The sequence below is a fragment of the Herpailurus yagouaroundi genome, unplaced genomic scaffold, assembly GCF_014898765.1.
Source record: "Herpailurus yagouaroundi ecotype Mexico unplaced genomic scaffold, PumYag 28, whole genome shotgun sequence".
NCBI classification, from domain to species: Eukaryota; Metazoa; Chordata; class Mammalia; order Carnivora; family Felidae; genus Herpailurus; species Herpailurus yagouaroundi.
The window spans coordinates 158,823,174-158,838,318 of record NW_024412376.1 but is presented as its reverse complement, the minus strand read 5'-3'; the positions used below and the strand labels follow the sequence as shown (position 1 = coordinate 158,838,318).

Here is a 15,145-nt window from a genome sequence, read left to right as displayed (position 1 = left end):
TTAAAAAATATAGGTACATATGTGTGCATGTATATTTATGTATGTGTGTGCACACACGTGTGTATATGTGTATATGCATAGATGTGTGTGTGCATGTATGTGTATATGCCTGTACGAGTGTATGTGTATGTGTGTATGTATGAGTGCGTGTGTATGTATGAGTGCGTGTGTATGTGTATGTATCAGGTGTGTATACATGTGCTCATGTATGTGTGTATGCATGTGTATATATGTACATATGCATTTTATGTGTATATATGCACACACATATGTATGTGTTCATATGTGTGAATGTGTCCATGCGTATCTACGCACATGTGTATGTGCATGCATATGTATTATGTGTCACATATGTCTGTGCATATGCATGTATATGCACACATGCATGTATGTGTATGCAAATGTGTATATATGCATATATGTATTGTATATTCATGTATATGTGTGTTTTAAGTTTTGGAGATATGCTAACATGCTGGGTTACAAATATCAGGATTTTCTCTCAGTCACTGTGCCCTGGGGCATGTTCCCAATGATGTGGTGTTAAATCTCTTACCTGACAGGTAGCAGATTTCCTAACTTCCTATTTCCTCTGGTTGTAACAAGCCTTTCCAGTATAAGAGACCAACCTCATCCCCTCTTCTGCCTCCAGTGTTATCAGGGCTTGAGACCTGGGGCACATGAGTGGGAGAGGCCCAGCCTGCTCTTTACTCTTCCTCCCCCTTCCATTCTCTGGGAGCAGTCTCTTCACTCCCTCTAGGAGGCGAGGCAATGGCCTCTGGTGTATTTGGGAGTGGGGAGAAAGAGGTCAAGGACAGCGCTGCTTACTGAACTGCCTGCTGTTGAGGTTCACTTGGTCAGCAGTCATGGTTTCTTTGGTTCCCACTGGTGGGACCTCAGGGCACTCTCCGTGGCAGACTCCCCTCTCCGTGGCTCTTTCCTGGTGGGTCCATTGTCCATTTTCTCCGGTTCCTCTTCAGGGGACTCTCAGGTGCAGAGATCTAACTCCGGTTGACAAGTTTGACTCTTCCCCAGATGCTCCCTGGGGGGTTCACCCACAGTCTCCTGCTTCTCAGCTCCTCTTCCTTGGCAACCCACTATCTTACGGGATGACCAGGTGGGTCAAGACTATCTTGTACAGTGTCCACTGGACCTGCTGCAAGTTGGTGTGTCTTTGCCAGAACACCTGATGGGACAGGCTGCTATGTGGATGCACCCCCTGCATCCCCTCCCCCCTCTCTCTCAATGTTTTATTTTCCTACTTAAGCAGGAACCATGTAGATCAACAAGACTGCTGTCTACTCAGGTGGCAGAGAATGAGGTGTCAGTGTTAGCTTCTTGCCAGTGTTGCGTATATTTAGGATTTATTGTCTTGGAAAGCCCCTTCCACACCTCATAGAATCCCTGTTTAGACCTTGACATGCTATGGCCCAGCATTTCCACTCGGCACTCATAGGATTCCCCTTTCTCTTCTCCTTGGTCTTCTTTCATAGATAGGTGCTGGTGGTGCTGGGTGATGGTTGAAGGTATCAGTGCCAGTTTGCCCACTTTTTGGCATGGCTTGAGAGAGGCGTTTGGCTCTATTTGAAATGCGTGGCACTTAATGCCTCTTTCTTCACATCTTTATTCGATAATTCTGGAGTAATAGGAAAAGTGCCACTTACTTTTTGTACATTTACAATACAGACAGATACACACAAAGACACATGCACACACACACACACACACACACACACACACACACACACACACACACCTGTGCCCTACAGGTAAAAGATTGAGAGACAGCAATGGGTTCTCCACTGAAATGTCAACAGTGGCTCTCGTTGGGTGGTGGTAAGATTAGAAATTATTTTTGTTTTCTTCTCTGCTTTGCTGCCTGCTCCGCTTTTTTTTCCCCAATGAAAGTGTATCACTCTTGAAATAAGATGAAGTACAATAAACATGATTTTAAAAATATTTCTGAGCTGCGGCACCATTCAACAGAGGGACCAGATGTGAGGGGCAGGGGCTTGGGCTTTCTGACCTCCCAGGGCTCTCTGCAGGCTCATGATTTTATGAAACATCAGCTGTTCTGAATTCTTACAGCACCTGCCACAACAAAAGGAGGCCCTTTGCTGAGCATACTAATGCAGTTGTACATGCCTTTATAGAACAAAGAAAGCAACATGAAGAGGTCATTAAGCCCCCCTTGGACAGCATCCATCCAGCCCTAGCCTGAGCCCTCTGGGGGAGGTAGCTGTCCACCTGCAAGGGAAGATGGCTCTGTCCAGAGTGGGTTCCTGCCATCTCCCTTTTGTCCTCTCTGGTGGTCTCCTTCCTTCTTTTTCTGGTTCCCTGCCTCCCATTTGGCTCAAACCTCAGCTCCTGCCTCATTCTAAGAACCATTTAGCATCTGCTCCTTGGATGATGCCTCTGCATTCTCTCGTGGACCCAACTCTACCCCACACATCACAGCTGTGCCCGAGGGACGGGCCTGCTTCCCAGGAGCAAAGGCCGCAATGAGCAGGCTGCCTCTCCATCCTTTTAGCTTCTCTCTATCCACATTCTCACACTCCCTGCTGCTTTTTTGACTAGTCTTAAAAATTAGCCACTCTCCACTGGCTTGGCTGAGAGAAGGCATGTTGATGTCCATTTTTTATATTAAACCTTTTCAAAGATTAAGTGACTTCTGTCCATTCTTCCCATGTGGGAAATGCTAGGGAGGCAGAGCATATCCCTCTCCCCAATCCCTCATTTACTATGTTCCAAGGGGAGAGAAATGACCACTGTGGTTGATCCCAGCTTATCCCTCACTTATATGCTTACTAGTGGATGGGGTCACTGTGCCTTAAAGACAGTGTTCTGATTTCCAGTATCTCTTGTGTTTGGGCATAGTAGGCCCTCTTCCACCTTTTTCTTTAATATGATAACCCCCCCTATTGAAGACTGTGTCCTTCCTCCCGAATGCAGGTTGGTGCTCACCAAACTCCCCTTGACCAGTGGAGTGAAGCAAACCTGTCATCCTTACCTATGTAGTTGGCTGGTTAAATGCACCAAAAGCCTTGTTGAACAGCCACACACACACACACACACACACACACACACACACACACAGTTATGTGTGGTTTGGTGTGTATATATATATATTTTTATATTTTTTTTTCCCCCATTCCAGCAACCCTGGGCGTGTTCCTCTTCCTCTCAGGGTCTTAAACCTAACCAATCATCTTGAATTCAGCTTTCATCAGAATTCTGCATTGGAACTTTCATGAGCCCGGAAACCTATGGATCAGGTGGTAGGTTTCCATTTGTCTATTGCTCTTTGGGTGTCAGTATTAAACGGACGTTGAAAGAGAAGGTAAATGAGGATTGGATAGACAGTCCACTTGTGGAGGACTCCGTTTCTTTTCATAGCTCGACTTTGGAATGAGCTGCCACATTTCCCGGGCTCACACTCTCCCACTGTCCACATCAAGGCACTGCTGTAGGGATCCAATGCTTTTGCAATAATGTGCGTGGATTCTCATACTTTCTCTCCAGTTCAGAACCAGACTTCTTTCCAACCAACAATAGGAAATTACACAAAGAATTATTGGTGCTCATGTGGGCAAGCAAATTACATCATGCATTATGTTGACTCCAACTGGCCCAAGGAGAAACTAAATCTATGGCCTCATTTGCAGTCACTCTGACTAACAAAGCCTGGGATATTCTTGTGGGAGCTGGGGGAAATTATACCAGACAGGAAGTTTCACAACCTGTCTCCAACTTTGTCCCCAAAGGAAAATAATCCAAGCTGTTGTTGTGTGAACTTGGATTCTTCCTTTGCAGTATCTGATAGCAGAAGATCATGGTCTTTTGCTTCAAGAAAGTGGAAATTCTTTACCAAGGTGGGTGTCATGGTTTAGTGAAGGAGACCCTATGGGTTCAAGGAAGACAGACATGGTATAGTGGTTAGAAACATGGGCTCCGATTGAGACACACTAGATTTGAAACCTGACTTGATTACTTACTAATTCTAGAACCTTAGACAAGAGATGTCGTCTCCCCTGGTATTTATACCCACCCCCACTGCCAATGGTAAATGAGAGATCATTTTAACATGCTCACAGAGTCAGTGTGAGGATTAAATGAGGTAGCATGTACAAAGTCCTTCAGCGCAGGACTTGGAATGTGGTAAGCGCTCAGTACATTGTAGCTAAAATTCTGTCTCGTGATCTTAGTATAAACACATCATGTCTCCTACAGTGGTAGGTTAAGAATGGTGCAGGAAGAACTCGTGGGAACAAGGGCAGGGTATCAGAGGCAGGTGACACCCCGTGGGGCCCTGGTAAAAAGATCAGGGTGGGGGATACTCTGGAAACATGGAACTATTTTCAGACACACAACATACTTTCTCTGTAAACTCATCAAGGAGCCATGTTCCGCATCGGGTGGCGGGGAATGTGCCTGGATGTTACTGAGAAGGAAAGTAGACTTCACTTACAGGCTGGTTCCAGGGATAGCTTTTCGCTAATTTGCTGGGTACCTGTGGCAGATTGCAATGGTGGCTTTGATTTTTTAGCCTCTTGAGCCTTGACTTTTGTTCTGTGACTTTTGAGATCCCCCCACTAAATATGGAATCTTTCATGCCTTGAATCTGGTCTGGCCTTGTGACTTGCTTCAGCCAATAGAATCCTTAAAAAGTAATGGTTTCCTAGTTCCTAACTGAAGTCTCAAGAGACCTGCATGTCTCTAGCTATTCTCTGTTCTTCTGCCATGGCCACAAGGACATGGTTTGTAACTTACTGGAGAATGAGAGACACATGGAGCAAAGCCAAGTCACCCCAACTGTCCCAGCAGAGGCTGACCTGGTCAGTGGGCAGCCAGCCACATCTGAGCTCCGAGAGTCAGCCAAGCAAAGGTAACAGAGCCGTCCAGCCTAACATCCTTGAGACCCGAGCAATAAATGCTTCTTGGGTGAAGTTTTGTGTGGTTTTTCTTATGGAACCTTGCCAGGAGGAGAGAGAACTGAAAAGTGATCTTGACAGTGTAACTTCATTTTATTCCTCATCTGGGATTCACTCATTCATTCCACAGATATGGAGTGCCCACTGTGTGTCAACCTTGTGCTAAGCATTGTTGGGGAGACAGAGATGAGAGCATCATTTTCCCCAGGAGGCTGTTGGTGGAACAAGAGTGTGTCCTTAGAGGACGGATTCTCTCTACTTCATTCACTAATGTATCCGGATCACCTAGAAGAGTGAGCTGGCCCTTAGAAGATGTTGGATTGACATTTTTTTTTTTGTCTTATGCAGGTAGGTGAGTGTGAATGTGTGTACCAGATAACTTTAAATGGTACATAAGAGCACATAGGCCCATTTCTCTTGACCTTTTTATTTTTTTATTTTATTTAAAAAAAAATTTTTTTTTCAATGTTTATTTATTTTTGGGACAGAGAGAGACAGAGCAGGAACGGGGGAGGGGTAGAGAGAGAGGGAGACACAGAATCGGAAACAGGCTCCAGGCTCTGAGCAGTCAGCACAGAGCCTGACGCGGGGCTCGAACTCACGGACTGCGAGATCATGACCTGAGCCAAAGTCGGCCGCTTAACCAACTGCGCCACCCAGGCGCCCCTCTCTTGACCTTTTTAGACTGGCAGCATGACTATTCCCCATTCTTTCCTCCAGTCGTGTGTGTGTGTGTGTGTGTGTGTGTGTGTGTGTGTGTTTTCTCTTCCTACAATGTCAGCAGCAGAAACCGCAGCGTGCTATAAACTTACCTCCGTAATAGAATGTAGATGCATAAATCAAAACAGCTTCTAACAGGTTGTCTGCAGTAATAAATGCTATGGAGGCAGGCCCAACTGGCAGTGTAAGAAAGATTATACAAACCGCAGCTCGGAGAAAACACGGCGTCATGAATAAACTCAGCCCTGAATTATTTATATATTTTAGACGTTATTTTCTCTCCTCTATCCCACAAGGCCTGCAAATGATTTTCACTGAGAGCCGAGAGTGCCTGAATTTGGCTATAAAAGAAAAGCAGTTGTAGTTTGTCTTGGGCCAAGTTTCAGGATGAGGATTGTGTTTTGTTCCGTGGGGAGGCAGTGGGGCCAGCGGTGCTGTGTCACGAGAAGACACTGCTCAGCAGTCAGGACAGGACACTTCGAATCCCAACAAGTTGTGTCTCCAGGGGCTCCTGGGCCTTGCCAACTGCCTCGGAGATGGGCGATTGGAGGGACAGCCTCAGGGCTGGCTTGGCCTGGCTGATCTTTGAGACCCTGAAATAGTCCCCAACTCCTGCTGTCTCTCAGAGCACCTCCAACCCTGGGGGAGATTTCACAGACTGTTCACGTCAGAGCCTCAGTTGTGATGAGTTTACTCAGAATTTCTGGAGTTGGGGCTGGACGGCAAGATTTTTAAAGCCACCTGGCTGGGTGATGCCAGCGGCAGCCGGGGCTGAGATTCACTGCTTTAACCCTTTGTTCATTCAGCAGGACACATACCAAGCACCTGTTTGTTTCTTTTTTTTTTTTTCCAACGTTTTTTAATTTTTATTTTTGGGACAGAGAGAGACAGAGCATGAACGGGGGGAGGGGCAGAGAGAGAGGGAGACACAGAATCGGAAACAGGCTCCAGGCTCTGAGCCATCAGCCCAGAGCCTGACGCGGGGCTCGAACTCACGGACCGCGAGATCGTGACCTGGCTGAAGTCGGACGCTTAACCGACTGCGCCACCCAGGCGCCCCTGTTTGTTTCTTTTCTAATGTTTACTTATTAATTTTGAGGGAGAGAGAGAGAAAGACAGAAAGAGAGAGAGAAGGAGAGGGGCAGAGAGAGAGGGAGAGAGAATCCCAAGCAGGCTCCACGCTGTCGCTGGAGAGCCAGACGCCGGCCTCGATCCCACGAACCTTGAGATCATGACCTGAGTCGAAATCAAGAGTTGAGATTGCAACTGACTGAGCCACCCAGGTGCCCCCCAAGCACCTGTCGTAAATCAGGCACTCAGTGGAGTGCTGGCCAGAGAGCGATGATGACACAGGACCAGGTCTGGCCTTCAGGGGGTTCTCTGTTCAGAGGGAGGGTCCCATAGGTAAATCCACAACTGCAATTTGGCACTGTGTAATTCTACAAGAGTAGTAGCAGTGAGAAGCACAGTGAAATAGTGCTATTATTTATGGCCAGGATAATGTTTTAGCCCTTTTTAAAACTCAGGCACTACAGTAAATGATTTACATGAAGTATCCTGTTGAATTCTCTTCCTAACCCCATAGACAGGCACAGTTAGGATCTCTGTCTCACAAATGAAGATACTGAGACCCCAAAAGAGTTAGTAACTTGCCTGAGGTTGTTACATGGCCCATACTGGTGGAACATACGGGAGGGGAAGGGCTGCCCTACCTAGCCCTGGAGAATCAGGATGATGCCTCTATGCTTCCTATCCCTTTGAGTGTACCTCGGAGCTGCAGAGATTAGGGAGCTGAGTGAGTCTCAATGTGTATGTTGTGAAAGGAAATCTTTCCCGGGTATTTTTTTAGCATAAGGCAGGACCTTGTAACACACACATAAACACACACATGTGCCCTTTCTGGTGTATCTTGTTTCCAGCTGGTTTTGCTATGAAATCTGATTATAAAAATTTTCTGGGTAGAGCAAGAAGCAATTTTGAGTCTAAAGGAGATTCAAGGAGTCCCATCAGGTCTACTTGAACCCATTTCCCTCCCATGCCACTCTGGGCTTCTTCTTGAAATGCTGAAGACCCTAAATGTCCTCTTACTTCTGTGTCTTCATAGCCTTCCCTACAGGTGGGGGAGCCCCACCCTCACCCCAACACATGCCTTTCAGGGAGATAACAGGACGAGCCCTGAGCCCCAGGACTGGTCTGTCATGAGCCAGTTAGGGGTCACTGGAAACCAAATGGAGGTTCACACTTTTCCTCCAGCACAGGACCCTGGGCCTCTAGTGCACAGTCCTTCCTGTTGGGCAGAGAATGTACAGTGAGATGCTAGTAGGTCTGGATAAGGTAATTGGGATAATCAATCAGTGTGAATTTAATGAGCACAGGAGTATTTGCGAATGAAGGCATTCATGCAGAGTTGCTCTTCATTTGGCTGGCACCTGCTTTTGTAAACCCAGATATGCTCTTTTACACCCAGATATGTTCTAAGAATTGCATAAAATATCTTGTTTTGGGTGGGTGCCTAGGTGGCTCAGTTGGTTGAGTGTCTGACTCTTAATTTTGGCTCTGGTCACGATCTCACGATTGTAAGGTCAAGCCCCGAGATGGGCTCCTCACTAAGCATGGAGCCTGCTTGGGGTTCTCTCCTTCTCCCTGCTGTCCCTCACCCCACCCCTTTCAAAAAAAAGTCTTGTTTTGGGGAAAGTGTAGAGCAAAATCCAGGGCTTAGCACTAGTTAGTTTAATGCTTCTTTCATTAGCATTACGACATGTGTATACAAACACACACACACACACACACACACACACACACACACAATATTACAGCATGGAAACAACTAGGAGATGATGCCTTTATTTTACAAGTGAGCAAAGTGGCACAGTGACAGTTGATGACACTGGTCCATGCTTAGCTATACCTGGTATGAGAATCCAATTGTCCTGATTTCCCACTGAGGGCTCTTCACTTGACCCTGCTGTGGCTCAGATTTCACTGCATGTTCTTGCTTCCAGTCCCCAGATTCAAGGGAAATTCCGCCCAATATCACCGAATACATTGTCACCTGAAGTTATATAACAAGGTCACCTGATTGTGAGGTGATTCACCCAGGCCCCTTGGTCAACCCACCCCAAATCCCAAAGTTTTAAAGCTCCAATTTCTCCCATAAGCAGGCTCTGTGCCTTTGGTAGATGAGGAGGAATTTGTCATGGGCATGTTGTAAGAAATTGCAGAGGTTCTTAATAATTATTGTCTCATGTAATCCTTCTAAGTCTCCTTGCGGTATATAGAGATGTTGTCATTACTCTCACTTTGTAGGTAAATTGAGTTAGATTCAGGAGTGACCTAACCCAAGATTCTTCTGGGACCTTGATGTAGCCATCATGGTAACAGGATGTGTATGCTGTTGGTGAGCTCTAATGAACCTCTCACCCTCAAAAAATGTCTTCATCATGTCTATCTGCATTTCTCCCAGCGGGGTTCCCACTGCTAACCTTAGCTCAGTCTCCTTTCCAAATCGCTGGGTTGACTCCCCTCTTTTAGACCCTAGAGATCCAAATACTTAGATGCTTATGCTAGGGAAATATGTGTGTGTGTGTGTGTGTGTGTGTGTGTATCTTGAAGTTTCCATGATACTACCTCAGGATATTTGGACCTTCCACCACCTGCCCCCCTCCCTACTAGTATCTGAACTTTTCTCTCCCTAATTGATAGAAATGCAGCTTTTGGATCTTTCCTAAAGCAGATTTGCAAGATCAGCTGTTCCTATATTCCTACCCATTTTTCCTCCTTTTTTTTTTCATTCTTGTTCCCTCTTCTTCTAACCATCACCAAGTTTAGTCAAGATAATATAAAACATTTAGAGTCTGGCCCCGTCTGTTCTCTTAAAGGCTCATATTGCCGAAAACACCTAAATGATGCAGCGAGAGGAGACCCTGTTTCTGAATAGCGATCCGAGCTTCACTGCTTGCATGGCTGGTAGACAAGCCTATGACGGGCAGCCTGTTGGAGAACTCATAGCTCAGGGAGAGCTGCCCTCTCAGGACTCCTTCACGCTGTAGTCAAAGCAGACACTCCAACTCCCAGAATCAGGATGGGTAGGGGCAGACATCCCGCTTAAGCAGGATGCGTTCCAAGAGAGCTGATCAGAAGGAATTTTGGGACTTGGGCCAAATGGGGGCTTTCCAGGAGCCCTGTTGGGAAGAAAACATAGCAAGCTGTCTAGAGAGTCAGCAGATACGGAGACCCAAGGTCAGTGCTGACAGAAGAGATTGCAAGGAGTCAGGCTGATTAGCAGCAACCATCCTGGAACGAGGTAGGCTTGAACAATGCTGTGTTCACCTTGCCTTGTCCACTTAAACGGAAGGGATTTTAAACATGTCGTCTTGGGCAGTACAGCTGGCGTGATTGAAACCCAGTCATTGCACGAATGGGTCTTTATGGAAGATTTAACCCCGAATTAATGTTAACTGGCAAAGAAAATTCAGATGAAAGGTTCTCTTCGTGTCTTTACAGACTTTGGTAGGAAGAGGACGGAGCAGGGAACTTTTGAGGCTTCAGATCCCTCCAGTGGAGAGGGCTCTGTCCATCTCCAGCCCTTCCACTCCAGTTTTTTTTTCAGAAAGCCTGCAAGATACCCCACCTGGTGCCAGGGAGCATGGATTGGAAGATTAAATGGGACTGTTCCTCTCCTGAGAAAGCTCGCAATCTAGTGGGACAGCGTCCTTGGAAGGGAGCACTCTGACACAATCCCTTTTTTGGAGGAAGGAAGGTGTTGAAACCCTCTGTTACTTCCATGTGATGATTTTCCCTTCTCCTGAGAAGCATATGAGATTAACACATCATAATGATTGTTTATTGTCTGTAAGCAGAGGATAAGCTATTTCTGCAAATAGGTCAGGGAGCCTATACTGTCTGAAATGCCCTGTATTGTGAGAAAATACATCCTCTTTTCCAAAATATATTTGTACAAAGAGATTAGGGGGAAAGCTGCTGCCCAGTGTTCCACATGAAGGAATTGAAGCGTGTCCATAATTTCTGCTTTTTCTTTTCTCCTATTGTTTAGAACAGAAGCCCTGTGAGACCTATAGAGCTTTAGCTGAAGCTACCAGCAACCCCTCCATGGTGTGGCATTGAATTTTGAGGCCCACGCTGTTTCCATCATGGGGAAGCCTCATCTTCAGGCAGAGACCTGGAAGCAGTGAAAAGAGTGACTGGGTGTCGTCTGGCTTTTTGAAGGAATAAGAGGTATAACACTTCCTCTGCGGGGGCCCTGAGATTTTCATTTCACTGTGCTGGGAAGAGTAAAGTGCTGTTTGCTAGGGCCATATCTAATTACTGTAAACTGGATAACTTAAAACAACAGAAATGTATTCTCTCGCAGAAATGGAAGCTAGAAGTCTGAAGTCAAGGTGTCAGCAGGGCCAGGTTCCCTCAGAAGACTCCAAGGAAGGCTCATGTGATGCCTCTCTCCTAGCTTCTCACGGTTGCCAGAAATCTGTGGTGTCCTTTGGCTTTCGGACACATTACCCCCATCTTTGCCTGTGTCATCACATGATGTGCTTCTGTCACTGTGTGTTTGCCTTTAAATATTCCTCTTCTTCCAAGGACACCTGTCACTGGATTAAGGGTAACCTGAATCTAGCATGATTTCCTCTTAACTTTTATTTGATCTACAAAGACCCTGTTTCCAAATGAGGTCACGTTCATAGGCATTGTGAGTTAAAAATGAAATATATTTTTGTGGGGGGGGACATGATTCTACCCACAACAAGTGCACCCTACACCAGTTAGGGGAAGCAGCCATAGGACAGCTGTTAGGTGTGTGCTTATTCAACATTATTCCAAAAATGTGTTTAGCTAGTACCAGACATTTCCCACGCATGCGCTGGACACCAGAGCAGGAAATGTAGCCAGTGATGCTCCAGACACATGCCTGCTTTATGCAGTGGCTGGCTTTTTGTCTGTCTGGGGCAGGCGGCCTTTCTGAACCTTCCAGGGCTTGGCACTAGGCAGGCCATCATCTTGGGTGCCTCTCACTGGTCAGCGTTCGGTGCCAGAAGGAAACAGCTTTGTCTCTCTGTTCCTATCTCTGGAGGCCTGGTAGGGCCTCAGAGCTCGCAACCTGGGGGGGGAGACGGCTGGCCCCTCTGTTGCTCTCTGCTCAGATTTTTCTGCTGAGACTCAACAGGCTCCGGGGACCAAAACGACCTGTCTTCATGTTGGAGAAAGCCGTTGTCTCTGTATTGCTCACTTGGAGGGAGTTGTTGACATTGTCACTTTGGCCCTGGTTCACTTTTCCAGTGGAGAATATTCTGGTTTGAATTCATTCCTGTAGCGCTCTTGGCAAACCCAGACAAATGTGACATTGCCCCTGGCTACCACCTGCAGCTGTGTAAAGTCAAGGCGAGGGTCCTGTGGGTTGGTCAAATTATAGCAACCTCTAGAGGGAGCTCAAGGCCTTTTCCTGTCCAAAGGCAACTGCTGCCCAAAGAGGATGCTCTGATAGATTAAGCACTGATTGACAAATATATAAAAGCTACAGTGCTCGGTGGATGGGAATATTTAGTAGGAAGGAAAAAGGAATGGTTAGATATTTTGGGGGGACAGGGGAGAGAGAGGGAGGGCCAGTGGTTTATTCTTTATTTATGAGTCCAGTAGGGACAAAACAAGGTTGAGGGATCTTTCTTGCTTGGTGAGCGGTTTTGTCTCTATGGGCAATACGTTGTCCACAGGCAGAGAAATAAGGGGAGGACAGCTGAGGCCTGTTTCTTTCCAGGTCCTTGGTGGTGGGCAAAAATTTTCTCTTCTGGTTTTTTTTTTTCCTCCCTTAGAGTGGAAAGATCTGAAGGCCCATACTCTTCAACAAAAGTGATTAAAGGTGGGGGGGGTTGCCTGGGTGCTCAGTTGGTTAGGCGTCCGACTTCGGCTCAGGTCATGATCTCACAGTTCATGGGTTCAAGCCCCGAATCAGGCTCTGTGCTGACAGCTCAGAGCTGGAGCCTGCCTCCAATCCTGTGTCTCCCTTTCTTTCTGCCCCTCTCCCCCTTCCACTCTCTCTCTATCAAAAATTAAAAAAAAAAAAAAGTTAAAAAAATTGATTAAAAGGGCCACTGAAGCTCAAATGTGGCTCCAGTGTAGGAGAAACATCTGGCTAAATTACTACGAGATTAGTAGTAGTACTATTGAAAATCCACTGGGTCCCCCTGACTGCATGTCGCAAATTCTTCCGGAAGTTGTGGGAGTTGGATGGCACTCGGGGTTCTGAGTACTGCCCTCCCATTTAAGATAGGAAACAGAAACATAGGGCTGTGGAAAAGGCGATGACTCATTCTGCCATAAAGGTGACTGTAAGAGGTGTGTGATATTGGGTAAGTGACTTATCCTCACGCACATGTAGTTTCCCCAACTATAAAATGAGGATAATACCTGATTAAAGACTGTTTTGAGATTTATAAGTAAACTAATCAGCATAAAAACAACTAGCATAGTGTCTAGAGCACTATGTAAGTCTTCAACATTTGGTGGCTATTCTGACACATGAGGTTCTGGCGAATAAATGATAACGGCCACCATTGACGAGCACTGAGGAACAGGCAGGGATATCTTTGTGTTATCTCATTTAACCACATCAGCAGCATGGTGTTAGGTATGTTATTATCACCCCCATTCTCCAACTGATGAAACTGAAGCTTAGAGAGGCCATGTAACTTGACCAGGGTCACACAGCTACTGACTGTCAGAGCTGGGATTGGAATACAGGTTGGTTTGACTCTGCCATGCCACTTATTGAATTGTCTCTGGAAAGATGATCTTGAATCAATGAACAGGAAACTCTAAGCCTTTGTGATTCTGCTCTACGTGTCATTGCGTTAAAGTTCCTGTGTGGGCAGATCTGGACAGGGCGGGGTGGGGGGGGTGGGGAGGGGAGCCTCAGCTGCTCCCAGGGATTCGTGCCTCTGAAGTGGGCACTAGCTGTGAAATAACCCTCTCCTCCTTGAATTTGAGGAAGCTGATGTATCTGAGTGCCACTTTTTAATCAAGGAGACCATCCGTCTCCCGTTGTCATTTGATCTTTTTTGCAACAACAGCCGCAAATCTCCAGGCAACACAGACATGACGCAGACAAAATGAAAACTGAGGAAGTCGTATCTTTCTCTCATTAATGGGAGAGGAGAAAACACACAGCTTTTGCCTTGAGTGTTTTGGGGATGTGTTATTTTTAGAAAAGAACATTTTGTGATTTTGTTGTTTGATTTCTGAGCAGGCTTTCTTTTTAAATTCTTTTTCAGTAACTTGCCGAATCAAAAAGGAATAGTAGATCTAGCAATAACAATCAATCAGCAAAAGGAGATCGAGTTCCTCCATGTGCAAGGCAAGGAAACAAAGAAACTGTGAGGCTTTTCCCCTGCTCTTTAGATGTTTAGAACCTACTAAGAAAGATTGTATAGCTATATATGTATAGAGCTCAGAAAATAAGGCAATCTCATCTATCGTAGTTCGCAGGAGGTAGAATAACCGGAGAGGAAAAAATTGTAGCTCTCTGTAGATTGGATGAAGTTGTTCATTCATTTGTTCGCTCGGTGTATTTGTATTGAACACCTTCTTTGTATGCGGCAGGTACTTGGAAACGAAAGCTGAGTAAGACCTTGACACCACCCTTGAAAAGTTTGTAGTCCAGTGGCAGACACAAAATCAGAATTATAAACCAAGAAATGCTGTGAAGTGATAGAAATTTGTACAAATAACGTGGGGCCACAGCAGAAGAGGTGGTGAAGTCTGCCGAGAGGAGAGAGGTATCTGAAGACTTCATGGGAGAGAGGTAATCAAGATAGGTATTGAAGGATGGGGACGCGCCGACCAGCATGTAGATGAGGCAAGGTGGTTCAGGCAAAAGAAGCAACATCGGCAAAGATTTGTGAGCTAGTGCTGCATGGGTGAGGCTCTGTCTATAGCTGGGAAGGCTAAGGGCATTGGATGGCGTAGAGAGAGGAGGCTAGAGATGTAGGAGGGCACACTCACAGCACCTGGAGGCAATGGGGAATCTTTAAAGGATTTGAACAAAATGGGGTAACTTGGGCAGATCTTTGTTTTCAAAACATGAGTCACACACCTTCTTGAAGGTACCATTAAACAAGTCTGTGTAATAAGAACTATTACAGACTGTGGATAGGCCGGGCATGATTGAGTGGATCTTCCCTGAAAGTCTTCAAAAGACTTCGAAACTGGAAGGGCTGTAAGCAGGGTGTGGCCTGATCAGATATGCTTTTTAGGAAGGATGTGTTGCTCCTGGAGAGGAAATGTATAGGAGGGATGTAAATGTGGAGGAAGAAGAACCTATTAAGAGGTGATTTGTTTGGTTAAGGAGAGAGGTGATGTTGGCCTAGACCCAGGTGCTTGCAGTAAAAATGGAGAAAAGCTCATTCAATGAGCAGATACCTAGGAAGTGAAAAGGATTGAAGTTGGTGACTGTTTGAGCAGCCTCAAATGCTGACAGGGATGTAGAA

At 46.0% G+C, this 15,145-nt stretch overlaps 1 long non-coding RNA gene across 1 annotated transcript; it reads left to right on the top strand.

Moving 5' to 3' along the window:
• The first annotated feature begins 5,066 nt into the window (after positions 1–5,066).
• Positions 5,067–14,454, top strand: LOC121033822 (uncharacterized). Its single transcript, XR_005792145.1, has 3 exons — positions 5,067–5,279; positions 10,705–10,886; positions 14,259–14,454. It is a non-coding gene; the product is annotated as an uncharacterized LOC121033822 (long non-coding RNA).
• The last annotated feature ends 691 nt before the right edge of the window (positions 14,455–15,145 follow it).